General features: G+C 41.1%; 1 protein-coding gene across 1 annotated transcript in view; it reads right to left on the bottom strand.

Annotated features, from left to right (window-relative positions):
• The window catches only part of Orb2 (cytoplasmic polyadenylation element-binding protein orb2), a 121,381-nt gene that overhangs the window by 66,128 nt on the left and 38,955 nt on the right, over positions 1–16,298 (bottom strand). The gene's annotated exons all lie outside the window — the stretch shown is intronic.

The following is a 16,298-nucleotide window of genomic DNA, read 5'->3' as shown; positions in this document are numbered from 1 at the left end:
TCAGCAATCACGTATATCGCGAATCTTGATGCACTCTGACAACAATATCATTCGTCTTGCTCAACCGCGACGACGCGTAACACGATATTATGAGCTGCACGTATCTGCGATTTCACGTAACGATCAGCAGCAGCAGCAGCAGCAGCTAGCCATCAAAGACACAAACGACCTGATCTTTCTCTATCTCACCTTGACAAAAACAATATCTCGGCCGCGAGAAACATGGACCGCGCGCTTATGTGACACGGAGATTTCGTGTAATTTAATTTCCTGCTCGGTTGCCTGCATTGTCCGAACGATTGCGCTTCGGGATGAACTCGGTCAAACGGAAGTGTCGTATGAGCACGCGCTTCTAACCGTTAGCAAGTGTAGAATTATCTCACAATGGGCCTTCCCACGTTTTATCCAGCAACAGACAGAAAGAGAGAAAGAGAGAAAAGGACAGAATCCGCGTACTCGCGTACATACAAATGAACGGGACACGGTTGGAACCACCATAAAAGGAACTCCACCTGTATGCCGGTCTTTTCGTTGAAACTCTTGCTACTGTGGGGGCTACGACCCCCGTCCTTGCTAGCCATTTACATACCGAAGTGTGTCGAGGAAGCTATTTTTGTATCACACGGCTGCAACTTGATAAAAGCCGGATGGGACGCGTCGCGTAAAAATGCAAATTATTAGCTGCTACGGAAATAAATTCTCTTAACGAAGCGCTTAAGTATGTAAAAATAATAGATTTTAAAACATAGTTATAGTTCAGTTCCCCTCGGCATGTTTCATTAAAAAAAAATAAAGATATTATATCAAGAGTATATAAAAACTAATAAATGAGGGACTATCTATATAGATTCAGTTTGAACTTTACGATGCAAATTAATTCGGACACGTGGCTGAGATATAAAGAAGAAATTGTTTATCAAAACTTATAAATTATTATCTGATGCACTTGTATGACATTTTGATTTTAGGCAACGGTCCATAAACGCTATTCTTGCTGAGATCGAATGTGATTTGCGGACAGACACGATGGTTCATAAATTAACTTTTCTGCGAATGTGACACGTTTGCATACAAGGATAACGCAATAAAATTGCACGTGGGACGCAAACGTTACATTGCACAACGCATAAGATGACCACATCATAACTCAGAATACAAATACGCGATCCTTTTTCATCGATAGATTCTATTATTAATTCGTGAATAATCGTGATACGCGAATCTACGCGAAACTCGATATTTCTTCAACAACTTTCTACATTATACAAAGATTTATCCATTGTACATAATTACTATATATGTGTATCTTTTAATGTAATGTGTATCTTTGAAATTTAATATACCATTTTACTGCTCGATATAAAGCAAAAATAAACAATTTGCTTTTACAAACGTCCACAGCGCTAATAAATATTATGATTTCGCAACTTTTAATTGCGTAATGATCAAAGTTCCTGGAATCAAGAATATGTTTACTAATTGTGTATATTGACATTCCATATAACAAGTTACACAACCTAATGTAAGTTAAAGTTTGCATTAACTATGAAGCAATTGCAGATATAATAAAAGAAATCCAAGATACTTCAGATAACTGTGATTCAATCAATATAATTGCGCATTAAAAAGAGACAGAGAGAAAGAGGAGAGAGAAAAACAGAGAGAAGTATAGATGTGTTAAAAGTGCGAGGAATACAATCGCCCGAGTGAGCGAAACAGGATACAGGTGCGAGGCGGGCGAGAAAGTGAAAGACACCTCGAAACACACAAGCGCGAGTCGCCACGTGGCCGCCGATATGCCGCCGTCAGCCGATTTGTAGATCGCAGTTAGCAGGACGCGAGGGATGCGGGTGCCCCTTCAAGGGGGCACACAGCTAAATTTAAATACGCCTCGTGTATCATTAACGAAATGCATCCGCAGGCGACGAGCGGACGTGTGGGCCGTGTTAGGGCGCATGTTACACGTGCGTCCTACCGATCAGCTGGCCCGCATACGCGGGGCGAAAAGGGGGGCCCTTCTCCCCCACGTTCCGCGATCGTTCCGATCTCTCGGCCCCGTTTCACGGTATCTGTCCATCCCCTCTGTGTCGCCAAACCAATGTCGATATATATCGCTGCGTGGGTCGCACGACTCTCCTCAAGGTTGTTTTAAAATTCACCCCACCGAGAGCGAACGCGCGGTCTCCCTCCTCCCTACTATACACGTTTCCTCCCAGCCCTTCCGCCGTCATTATGCATGTTATTACGGTTGCTCATGATTGCGCTCGGCCGTATATGCGGGATTTAACGCGTTGCGAGTACAACACGCGCGTTTATGTCCGTACATTTGCGGAAGTACTCTTTTATCGCGATATGTAACTCTTTTTTTCTCTCTCTCTCTCTCTCTTTCTGTTTCAAATTAAATATAATTTTTCAAATCAGATATAATTGCAATGATTGACGATCTTACGTATAATGTACGTACCCATGTATCTGCTCTTTTATCATATCAATTTATCATAAAGGAATAGGAATAAATTCTCTTAAAACGTTATAAATTTTTATATCGATATTCATTGTCAGACATATGTATGAAGTGTATTAAAAATTTCGTGCGTAATCTAAATCGATATGTATGCGATTGCATATCATGTTGATCGCGAAATAATAAAATCTAAATTTATACCGTTATATTATACCGATGTCTTTAATTACGCTCGCTCGCTCGCTCAATCATTTTATCCGTCATTGCAGCATCAAGCGAGTCGCGTGAAATATCAAGAGACGTCTATAGACCATAACCGTCGCGTGTTTCACGACACTTCCGCGATTCCGCAAACACGAGACGCACGAATACTTTTCAGACAGCTGTAACCGGCTAAGTAGTACCGGGTGAATCGAAACGCAATCGCCGATACCGCCGCATCAAACTCGCGTTTTTCCCCGCGACGAAGGAACGAAAGAGCGACCGCGATTCACAATCACGCGAGAGCGGCAGATACGCCTCGCGTCCGCCGTTGCGTATCGTTTTCCGGCGCACTTGCGTCAAAACGCGCGAAACTTCCGGCGTCGTGTATGTACGGCGAGTATATAACAAACACACGCGAGACTTCTTGAATGAAATTATTGCGCGGCTTGCGAGCAGGCGGCTCATTCTCTTCGCTCTATCTCCGTCATCGTGCTCGATAGAGGCACGCGAGCGAATGCACGCTAAAAGAAATAGTACAAAGAGTGCAAGCGTTGAAACGATAATATTGATAAATGTGTAAAAAAGAGTATTTAACGTATAAATTGTTGCATTTGGATAAAATCAAATTTAAAAATCTTTCGCACGTGTCTGTTATATAATGTAATTTTAATGTTTATTCAATTTTCAACACTCTACGGAGTCTACGGAGATTATATTTCCGCGCGTCTTGAAAACCGAGATCTCTCCTGAACACCGAGATTCCGATAGAGTGACGGGCAAAAAGCAGATAAGAAGGGGCAGGATAATCGAAGAGGCCAAAGCAACCGGCCATCGATAGAAGGGACGGGAAGAGTCGATGGAAGGGCCGCGCGTGATGCACAACCACCGTTGCTAGATTCATCCACGAGAGATAGAGATAGGATTTCTACGAAAGCGAGAAGAGAAACGAGCTAGCACAAACGAGAGAGCGCGAGAAGGTCGAGGGAGACAGAGAGAAGGAGAGAAATGAGTATCAGCAAGGAACAGCGAGACAAGACGAGCGGTATATCTTTCCCTTCTCTTCTCTCGAGGGTGGCGGAAACTATGCGATCGATAGTTGAATGCCCTCCAGTTGACATGCGTATCCCCTACCTGCTCTCCTACACAGCCCGGCCGTGATAACTCTTCCTCCTGCTCTCGGCATCCCTTCGCCTGCCCTCTCCTCCTCTTCCTCCTTCTCATCCCTTCGCCCTTCTCTTCCTATCCGATCCTCTTTCCTTCCGTGTCACATGCTCGCGCGAAAAGCGATCGTATCTCGAGTACGCAATTAGAAGATGCGGGGGGTAAGGGAGCGGAAAGGAAGAGAATTTTCACAACGATACATCGACGAAATCGACGAGACGGAAAGAAAAGCGAACGTATTGGATGCGATCGGATAGAAATCGAATCGGCGAATTTTCTTCGTACGAGGCAGCTTCGCCGATGTCGATATAATTTTTTACAATACTGAATCTTTCATTCTTCCTTTCTAGAGAGAGAGAGAGTGACCACATATTTTGATTTTCAATATTTAAGATATTAATTTAATCACATATCGAGAGGGCGCATCGCGAATTATTTTTGATTGATTTATATTGGTATTTCTCGTGTTAATCGAATAAAGAATAAAGCATAGGCATTCTGATTATAATAGGCATTTTAAAATTCATATCGAGAGGCCGATTATTCAACTGTTCAATCATCGGTATATGTATATGAAAGCTAAAATGCCTCGTGATACTATAATAGGGCTAATTATTAAATTAACCGCAGAATTCTATTGTGATTAATCGAATATTGTTGAGAGTATAGGATTATTATCAGAGTATAGGTACATTTATTAAGCGAAAAGCGGAAATAGAATTTTACATCGAATGATTAAGCGGATAATTTCATCGATAAGTCATCTCTTTGAGAAATCGCATGTCACAATTTTCCAATTTAGAGACAAGATTTTCTATTTTATTAAAAGTCTTACGAGGCTTGATCGGGGGATAATTTTAGCGCGCATATCGCAGTTTTCTTAACGTGTATGGCACGAAAATGCCGTTAACGCGTACCTTTATAGAGCGCGACGGTGAAATTGCGCGATAGCATTAAGAGGGATATGTTGTTTTCCGCGAATTATGAAAGCCGCAAGGCGTATCTTTCTTTTGTGTCGTATCGCGCTAATCGGCGGAAAAGGCTTTCGCGTTTTCTTTCCACGCGGGACCAACGTTACAACGTATGTACATATGCATTACGACGAATGTAACGGGCGTTGAGCATGAAGGAACGGAACATATATAAATAATAACGGATCGTATCGCGGCGCTTTATTACGTGTTTACAAAGAGGCCCGAGCTAAGCGCCGATTAAAATCGATATCTTATCGAAGTTTCGCGATAACGTCGACCTCTCCTCCGAAGACGCCACATTCTTTAGAGACGATCGATGTTTCTACAGAGCGAAACTTCTCCGTAAGATTGGTGACGATTAAAGTTTGAAATTTTATTAACTTACGACTCCGATCAATAACGTCAAAGGCGCAAAATAGTTAGTTGTTCTAGAAAGAAACCTCTCGATAAAAAAATATCTCATTGTTACATATTATATAAAAATAGTATCAGAAGTGTTTCTATAATATATCATAATTTCATAAATTGTTGACTTAAAACAAAGAATACACAATATTCAATCACGCTTGCAAAATATATGTAAATGACGATATTGACTGTATCATCATATCACATTTATTTATTTCGAGCCTAAGAATATTTATGATATAATCTTAAATCGGTCATGAATTAATTCCGTCATCATTTTCGAATAAATAAAACGAGAAATCTGCCTTGCTAAAAGATATCACACCTCGAAGCAAATTCGAGATCTCGTCGAATTTTGTTTGAAAAGGTCAAGCGTCATTGAAGCTACTTGCATTTGCATAATGACATACATTATGCAGATACACGATCTTTTCTAGATCACGCTTATCTCGCAATTTTTTAATCTAACTCGAATCGCGACAGATATCATCGAATTGTCATCCATCAGTACATTCGACCTTTTAAAATAACGATAAGCGTCGCAATAAAGTATAAATGCGAAATAAAGTATTATAGATATTTCTCTTTGAGAGATATCTTTCACACGGTTTGCCATCATATCACGAAAGCTTGCAAATAATAATAATAGCTCTATTTATATCTCCATATCTGTATGTTAAGAAAATGACATTTTAATTCAATTTATATATCGAATTCTTAAGAAAATATCGATGCCAAAACGATTACCGAGGCAAAGAAAAATAGGTCGGTAAGAAATGAGCCGCACTCACGGCGAACGTCATTCCAACGCGCAGGATATCTCGTGATGTAGCTATTATGTCATCACAGAGTGCAGCCTGTTGACGTCAATCGATCTATGTCGGTCGAGAGCGCAAATACTTCGCATGGCAAACGCGAATGCAGGGACACAGGGTAAAATTGTTTATGCCAACGGTAACGATCAATCGATGCGCGCAATCACGATTGCGATATAAATTAGGCATAAGCTTGCATCCGCGAGATAAACAATCGTAGCGACTGTAACGTACCGGGAATTGCGATTTGAATCGCGAGTCATTACTGATTTACACGATCGTCGCTTTATCGCAAGAGAAAAAAAAAATATATATGATTAAAGTAAAATGATAATTTATACACAGGAGGCGAAAACTATCAAAGTTACAATTTGCCTCATTATTCGCGTGCACATTGCGCACGCGATTGTGTCGCTGTGTAAAACAAAAAAAAAAGCAACTGCGAGTAAAATGATACGTTTGGTGTTCCTGGAGCGAGAATTATCTGCTAAAAGTGTCATTTCCCAGGCAGGTTATAATTTTCACGAAAACGGTGTTACTACGTCACGTCGTTAAAATGCAACGCGACCTAGAACTGTCATTTCCCGTGATACGCGAGTGCCACATAGTATAGAAATCCGGACAGCTCTTATTTGATGTATTTGCACGTATCGCCGGATCCCCATTGATTTCCTCCCTCCAAGCTGAATCTTCCAGCTCTACGCGCGTGAAATCTCATTTAATTGTACTGTATCTACTAATTTTATCAGGTTACCTTAATACGTATCGACTGAAAATTTAATTACCACATCTTAATATAATTTAATTATTATGAATGATTTAATTAATATCTTTCATCAGACAAAAATATTTAATAACTTGATAATGTGCCACGTGTAACTTCAACTATTTCATCACGTTTCGGAAAGAGATAATCGTTATATTGCATCTCCGAGCGTGTATTCGAGAAAATACAACTTTAGAGAGAAAAAAAAATACTCGTACCGCGTTCTAAAATAGGTCACATGCGCGCGCACACGTGTATATTTTATCGTTGCGACGATGAAATTGGCTATTATTGGCTATATGATGTCGAATATAAAGCTCAGGATGCGTTTTGATCGAGATAGACCGATTGACCGAAAAATTCACGTTAAAAATATCGAAAAAAATCACAGAAATTCGCATCCTCTAATCTCTAATTATATCTAATATCAAGTGATGAATATCGAGTAATATCGAAACGGGACGATTAAGAGAAATAAATGATCGATTCCGAAAGCTAACCCGTAACGATGCTAATTACCGTATCGTGATAGATGTAGGTCGCATAATTTTTGCGCTTGCGTTCTCTCTCTTTCTCTCTCGCACGTCAAAAAACTCGTAAAATATACCCGCCGCTTTATCTTCCGCAACTCTTGCGGATTTCCTGCAAGAGCGCTTCGCATGCATCGTCCTACCTGCCCGCAATCTGCATACGATCGATGACGCGACATTCTATATCCTCATCAATTTTTTTTTAATAACGAAAGAATATTTCTCTCGACAGAGAGAGATAGGCGTTTATTTTCCTGATAAAAGATAATATAAAACAAATTACATCTTTTCTTGAAAATCTCTTTGCTAAAAAAAAAAAAAAAAAAAAAACGAAACAAGCAAATGGACAAATAAAAGTTATCAGTGTTATCGGGAAATTACACCGATAAATATTGCACGACTTTGCAGAATCGTTAATCCTTGTGACAGTATCCGGACACATCTGTGTCGGAGAGTAATGGGTATGAACTCTGTATAATGTTATAAAGATGACATCTTTGATCCATACACAACTTTCTGACACAGAGAGATAATTCTAATTTTTAATAATAATTTTAAAAACGACACGGTTTAACCTACGTTAGCGTCACTACAAATATTTATTATTATAATATAAGAGATACTTAATCCGCGAGAAGTCTAATAATATCTACTATTTAAATGTTAAATATTAATGCGCTAAATTTGTAGAGATCATTTTTAACTTTTCAATAAATATTATTTTAAAATTCTCGCACACATTTTAAATAAGATATTGTTAATATATAAATCCTATTATATAAAATCTGGTTGTAAATATTATATAAATTAAGAGGATGTAAAATATTCTCTGAAGTATATATGTGTTGTCTCTCTAATTGAGCTGAATATCCCGCAATATCCATAATCCATAAAAATAACACGCCGCGGAGCGAGCATTGTGCATGTCGACGGCTCCGTCCTCTTTATGTTCCAATTCGTCGTAGGTAGGAATACACGCGGCAATAGCAATGACATTTTCAATTGTCCACGAGATACCCTCCGCGCCGCGTCCGGCGAAAGAGAAACACGTCCCATTTCTGTCTATCAAGCAGCCCGGCGGTGGTAGACATAGACAAACGATGCCAGGACACTATCGATTACCACCGGGCTGCTGCCGCGGCATAGCCTCTTCACTCTAACTCTGGTCAGCGAGTGTTTATACGCGCGTGTGTATGCGTACGATCTACGGCATTTTTCTCCTTCTCGCACGTATTCATCGTCGTAACAATGAAAGAGACATACATGTCGAGCGTAGAACATGCGAAAGAGAGAGAGAAAGGAAGGAGAGACTGAGGGGTGAAAAATCCAACATATACACAACATACATGGGGAGGAAAAGAAGGGAAAGTGATTGGACTGTCTTTTTATAAACAAACACCTGGTCTCGGCCAGGGCTCGTACGAAATAGCGGAGGATTTTGTTTCAAACGGATGTCGTGACATGGAGTATTATTTAACAGGGGTGCTAAGAGAGATAGTTTAATTTTATACTTTATTTAAATTAAATTTAACACGCGTATTTTATCCCTAATAATAGTATGTAGGATTTATTCTTTCAAGTCGGATTAATAAAATTTATCAAATTTCGCAATTATATTGAAAGAAATTGCTGATAATATATTATTAATTTTTTGGAGTTAGATAAAATATAATTGATATAATTATAAAAATATAATTGAACAAGAAAAAATTCTACATTTTACCGGAAACTTTTTCGCGCATCATGTGATTGTAAGGATCGTGTTTGAATATTTGCAAAAAAAATATCGATTTTAAGTTGATAAAAAAATGCGTCATTACACGAGAGAATGTGAATAGAAATTTGCATCTACCCTCAATTTTGTGTCCATGCTGAGAATGCAGAATGTTAGTCGCACGCGTAAAAATTTAATCAGGTTCCGCCGCGCTATGCACGTAAAACTCTCGTTATAGCAACGGCTGGCAAATACTAAATGAGAGTTATCTGTCTTGGCCATTATAAATAATTCTGTCATAATTAATGAGAAATTTTGCGCGCAATTACTTTCTACGACGGAGCGCGTAAGTACAACGGAATGAAGTTCGTTTCGCTATTAGAAAATCACTTTGCTCTCATTTCTGCAGAAGAAAAACATAGTTACCTTTCTTTACATTTTATATATAATCAAGATTTTGTAAAATTTTCAATGAAGGCAAATATATAAGTAGATAATTAAATCGACGAATTTTTAAATATATAGAGAAACAAAATGATATTTTTTTACATTTTTCACTTATATTATCATGTAATACATTGATAAACGTAATATTGTAATTACTAATTACTAATTTTAATTACGATATAAATTAAATACAACTGGTCTTCTATAAAAAATGTATTTACATTTTGTTTTAAATAATGTGGATTGAAAAATACAAAACAATATAGATAGACACACATATCCCCGTAAATTGTATATACCGATCTATATCTATCTATATCTAGATACTTTTATAAATTGCACATTTATAGCAGCATAGTAAGACGAGCGCTCCTGGATTACGGGACCGACAGGATGACGAAGGGCGGAGAAAGGATGGGCCAGTAGGAACATCGCTCCACGTTCCACGCTGCGAAGGTACGTGAAGAGGGTGGGTTTTCCCGAGGGGTACAAAACGAGCTACCGCTGGAAAGGGAACACCGCGACTAGAGGGGAAAAGGACGAGGCGGGCAATACGAGGAGGGAGAACGGGGTGCGGTAGATAGATAGGTAGGTAGGTAGGTAGGTAGGTAAGGGTAGGGTGCAAAGTTGCGCAGGTCAGGCCAGGCCAGGTCAAGGCACTCTCTCTCTCCGCCACAACGAACGAAATAACCAACCAACCAACCAAGCGACCAACCCAACCTAGCTCTGCGCGCGTTTCATGGACCCGGCGTACGCGTATCTACGCACGTGCGAGCTCAACGCTGCGTGTAGTATGACGACACCCTCAACCTCGTGCGAGGTATCAGGTGTCAGCCTCTTTGTAAGTTTCCGTTATCCATGACGAGCGTCTTTTTTTAGGTAAAATGTCAATTCGTCGCGAGATGTAATGATAGGAATCTCAAACCATCAAACACATCGCGGGTATCGAGTACGTGATAATTTTACAAGCGATAAATTTAAATGTGTATATTTCATCCCGTTACATAAGAAAATATATCTCGTGACAACACGCGCCAGATACACAATTATAAATTCAAAAAAAGAAATGTTAATATATATATTTATGTAAATATACTATAATCTCAATGAATATATTCATGAATATATTTGCAGTTGAAAAATATATACGTGTGGTGTGCGTAATGTTTATATGAATTACTTGAAATTATTTTATACCTTGATTTTTTTACATTAAAATAATATCTATTTACTTACACAAACAATGTGCAATAAGATTTATCAAACATAATAAAAATTAACTAATCTAGCATTTTAAATTTAATTTTGAAATATAAAATCTGCCACGAGATAAGATATAGATATAAAAAATTATATCGCAGAATAAAATCGCGCTTTGAATTCAGTATCGAAAATAGCATGTTTTGTTTGAAAATACATGTTTTGTTTCTGTATAGTTTTCAATTCTAAAGCGGACACATGATGTGAATAGCGTTTTGATTAAAGTCCGGGGTACATCTGCTTTGTTTGAAAATGACAAGAAAGCCGATCGGTTCGAGGGTCGTAACCGAGCTGCGTGACCAGGAACGCGTGTGGCTATTGTAAGACAGGTGGCGACCGAGCACGCGCATCTGATTACCGAAGGGTAGCGACAGCGAGTACCTTTAAAGTTTAAAGAGTCGGGCCTTATATAGAAAGACAGGAATCCTGCTCGTACAGAAGAAGGGGGATCGCGATTGTCCTTCAAGGATCTTCCGTCCCCTTCGATAACGCTCTTCTACTCGACGACGTATCGCAGTAGAAAAGATTCGAGCGCAGGCGCTCGCAGGACTATCGTCCGGAAATGATCGATATCCGGATACGACCCGAGTGACCAGAAGCAAAAAGCAATAATGAAAAGAAATGAGAGAAGATGAAGAAAAGCAGGGATTATATAAGGTGCACGAGGGAGGAAAATTGAAAGATATCGAGGAAAGGCTGAAACAGATATAAGGGAAGACGGGATTCAATAAAGAATATATAGAAAAGAGAAAAATAAGAGAACGCGCAAAATGAGTGGGGCTTTTAAGGAATTAAATTTTAGATACCGCAAAAAAAAATGTTGAAATAAATTCTTCAAATGGAGCGTTATTTGCTGAATTAAGTACGGTTCTGAGAAACCGTATCGATCATTGCTAATAAATAATAAATGCAATGAGATCTCTCTCTCTTTCTCTCTGCAATTGTTCTGCGTATATTATATGCACGGTATTAGATACGCGACGTTTCTTTTCCTCCTCTCGATTTGCTCGTAAATTAGTGTGTCGCCGCAACGTTGACGCGAGCGACGTGTGATGACGTCAAGGTGACCCTGACGGTGGCGTAATGTTTAAAAAGTTACGTCCATACATGGCATATGTGGCAGATCATTATTTAAGACAACGTGTAATAATAATATTCAACGTGTTTTAAACGATATATTGTGTTTGCAACTTTGTTATTCTGCGGGACGAATAATACTTGAAACGCGAGCAGCATCTCGCGCAGGGAGATAAATTGATAGTCCATTAATTACAACGGAGTTGTAACGTAATACCTGTCGCGTCTTCTTATACATGAAATCTATTAAAACTTAGCGAAACGTTTAACGCGAATATTCGCTCATAAATATAAATAATACTCCAGCTGCGCGTTAATTCAATTAAGCAATATTTTACGACGCATAAGCATATATATTATGAATAACAAATGTTCTTGTATAAACTACGCGTAATTCTTCCGAACTCCAGGAAGATGACAAAAACATTTTTCATGGTGGTGAACGATGAAAGAAAATATGAAGAGGAAAAATGTGATTATCCCGGAATTTCCAACATTCTCATCTCTCTCAACGCGTATAAATATATTAACTTTTTAAATACGCCATATCATCATATTTTCGAGAATATTTTTTTTTTTTAATCAGATCGCATCTTCGAGTTTTCTCCGTATCGGGGAGTTACATCGTCGTCTAAAATCGAGTTTCTCTCGAAAATTCTCATTCATTCTCGACAACTCATTTATCCTTCTCTCGCCGGCTTCCTCCACCCTCGACGATATTTACGTTTGCCCGGCGGGCAGACCGGAAATCGATACACCTCCGCGCGAAATTCGCCACGCGAAACCGCTTTAGGCAGAGCCGTATCGCCGCGCGAGGCAATTTCCAACAACAATTCCGCCCCGGGAGTCGCGGCACGATTCCTCCCCCCGTCTGCCCCCTCGTCCCCCCTGCGTATCCCACCCGGACGGTCGTGTCACGTGCTCGAAAAAAAAACGACGTCGCCATCGCTAGCGGCGCAATATTGCACCCGCGTCGTCATATCGTTCGCCAACCGCGCGGCTGTCGCGAGGCCGATGGAAGAAAAAAAAAAAAAAAAAAAATACGATCACGTGGTCGCGACACACGTCGTCGAAACGTCACGATTGCGTCACGCGAGATCGCGAGAAACAAAATTATGCAGCGTTACGTGCAAAAAAATACGCCACGCGATAGAGCCACGAATAAATGAGTCGCGAGAATATTGAGACGAGAAAAAAGTAGGTATCATAAATGATCAATTGGTAAAAGACACAGACCTTTATTGAAGATCGGCGTCGTCCATGAATAGAGATCGGCGCCCGAAGCTGTCTCGGCCGGCGCGGTGCCGTACGCGCGAAACATCTTCCAAGCAGGAACGAAGAAGTCTTCGAGGTTGATCGGTGCTTCCGGTCCGTCGAACGATCGACGGAAGTGCAGTCAACGTAGCGAGGCTCCCTGCTCGCGATTCCTCGTCTCTTCCTCCGATTCTGCCCTCCTCGATCGTCTCTCGCCTCCTTCGTCTATTTCGTTTTTCTCTCTCTCTCTCTCTCTCTCTCTCTCTCCCTCTTGTCGGACACACTTTGAATTCACTTTGGTTAGGTTAGGTTCACTTGGTTATCGGCACAACTCGCGCTATCACACAACTGTCTCGTTCAAAGTCGGGAGTTTGTCGAAAAACAATGATATACTTTCGACGCACACATATATATATATATTCCGCGATGATATACAACAAGCGCCGGAAGAAGACGCGAACACGCACTCTCGTCTTCACGCGCGAACCGAATAATCGCTCGGGATCCGAAGGCAGCAGCTGCTGCCGGTGATGCGCGAAGTTGCCCGCGACGTTCGCGACATTCACGATCCCGTCAAGTCACCGCGAGGGTCATGGATACGGAGCTAGCTGGGAGTGTGTGTCCGCCACCACTCTCTCTCTCTTCCGATCCTCTCGTAAGGCGCAACTACCGTGCGCGCAATCGCACACCTCGATGTAATCGCGACGCGAGCGCGCGCGATAAGGAGAATCGAGAGAGAACGCGGCTCACTTCACGGCGTTGCTAAGCGCGCGCGCGTCCACCCGTCGTCCTCGGCGGCGAAAAATTTATATATACCTCGAGAACCGCGTACAACGAGCGCGCGTTAGAAACTGCGCTCGCTCTGCCAAGAGAGAGACCGGCGAGTCACTCCGCCGACGACGACGTCACGGCTGAGAACGTAAAAAGGCTTGTTGCCACCGCGCCGCACCGGCAGGTTACCTCACTCTCGAGAGGGATAAGACCGGAACCGAGACGGCGAGAAGGTTGGCAGGCTCGCGCTCGACTGACTACCGCTGTTCCTTCTTCTCTTTCGTACGATGTCTCACCTCTTTCTTTCTCACTCTCGATCGGTCTTCTTCCCGTCTTACGTTCGTTGTCACTTTTCGCTGCGAAACCGGAATCCCTCGTGTTTGTGTTGTGGTCGAACAAGGCGTGGTTTGCGATGGCTGCGCGAAAAACGTCGCGCGATGCGCGCTACTCGGAGCTCGGTGAAGGAATGGCCGCTCCGCGATGGTCTCCGGCCCGGAGGCGTGGGAGGTAGCGGGGTGCGGCGCGTGGTGGGGGAAAAAAGCAGAGCCTCTACATATATCGCGTACATGTGCCAGCACTGACACTGCGCACGTGTGCGTGCGTGCGTGCGTACGCACTATATGCGTGGAAGATGGTTGAGGAGAGAAGAGCAGCGGGAGACAATGACTGAAACAGGCGAGACCGATACATGAAGCGAGAGAAGGAAAGAGGAGAAACGGGAAGTGATGGTAAATGGGTATGGAGCGCGAGAGAACCGCCGGAAAGGGGGTAGTCGGAGGGAAGAAGGAGAGAAAGAGAAAGAACGAGCGAGCGCGATGGAGCGAGAATCAGGGAGAGAAGGACAGGATCGTACGCTTACGAGGCGGGAGATGTGTGTATTTCAGGACCGTAAATCGATCTCGGAAATATCGCGCGATATGTTTCATTAATTGATTACAGTTTTATTAAGAGATCGATCGGGGATAACGAATTTGTAGGACACAATTCACTTTATATAGTTTGGCAATCTTTTTTTAATCTTTCTAAACTACTCCGAATTAAAATGACGTATATTATATCGAATATTGTTAATAATATGAAAAGGACAATACGTAAAATTCATTAAGACTTTATCGAAATTAATTTATACATGTTACATTGACACAAATATTGCCGTAATAATATAAAAATACATTGTTTGTGTCAGATTTTTAAATCTGAATGAATAAATTTAACATTTTTTATGAGACATAATATTTGTATTATTGCGAAATTTAATCAACTTACGTCACTGGCTTATTCACGGGTGTAACACGAAATCGTTACGTCACTGTCCTCGAATGGTGGTCTACGCTCGTGGTTGCCATGGGGTTAAGGTGGGGTGCGTTGCAGGGGTCGAGGGGAGAGAGATAAAAAAGATAGAAAACCCTGTTACACGCATGTGCGTGGCACGAGCACGAGCACACGCACACGCAAAAGAGCGGCTAAAAATTATACGTGCATATATAGACGCGTGTATATACCTGTACGTTACGCACTCATGCACGCACGACGGAACGCAGCATTGAGACACGATGACTCAAAAAAACTCACGCGTGTCCCAGCGATAATATTAGTACGTAATGCATACATATATGCGTATACTACACCTATCTATCTAACGTCAGATCCGCCCCATGCGTGTCTCTGACACACGTCGCCGTATATGACCCCCTTCCCCCTCGTCGAGGGGGGATCTCCCTCCCGATTTCGATTCTCCACGCGAATTTAAATGGTCGCCAATTAGACTTCCTCTCCCGGTTATCGATGCCCGATTGTGCGCGAGCGCTGCCGGCCAGCTGTTGAAAAGAAATCGATGGGCTTCGCTCGCGACGTAATAACTGCGTGCTAAAGTATATCACGAGAACGCTAGAGCACGTAACACATTGATTTTTTCAAATCGAAGTCAGATAACATCCAACATTTTTCCGCAATGTCGAATCGACCGCATCATCCTTCGCGAATTTTGCATGTCGCGAAATTTACTCCGATATGATTAGAATTGAAAAGAGGTCTAACGTGTGTTATTTAAAAAAAATATATATTATAAAGTTGGACAATTATTAACTCTCTCTTTTAATGTTTGAGTCAGATACTTTAAACAATTCAAAATTATTTCGCAAACATAAGCCTCGAAATATTCCATATCTCGATTTGTTGGATTATTTGATATTTTTTTCAAAACGTGATGACACTTGCGAATCCCCCTTCCTTGTTTGAATTAAAAATAAGCTGACGAATTGTTTCATCGTGAGTTTCAAAAACGGAAAAAATTCTTTAATACCCGTTTTATTATGTAAGGAAATATGAAACACACCATCGGCACGGATAACCAAAGTATATATATATAAAGAAATTCTCACTCTCGCGCGATGTCAGGGCTTTCCGGAAATAAAACTGAACACGAGTGATACTACTATCGTACGAGCTGTATA

This window comes from Prenolepis imparis, unplaced genomic scaffold (genome assembly GCF_030444845.1).
Source record: "Prenolepis imparis isolate NDT839.2.m4 unplaced genomic scaffold, iyPreImpa1.0 SCAF_1, whole genome shotgun sequence".
Lineage (NCBI taxonomy): Eukaryota > Metazoa > Arthropoda > Insecta > Hymenoptera > Formicidae > Prenolepis > Prenolepis imparis.
This window is presented reverse-complemented; position numbering and strand designations above follow the sequence as displayed.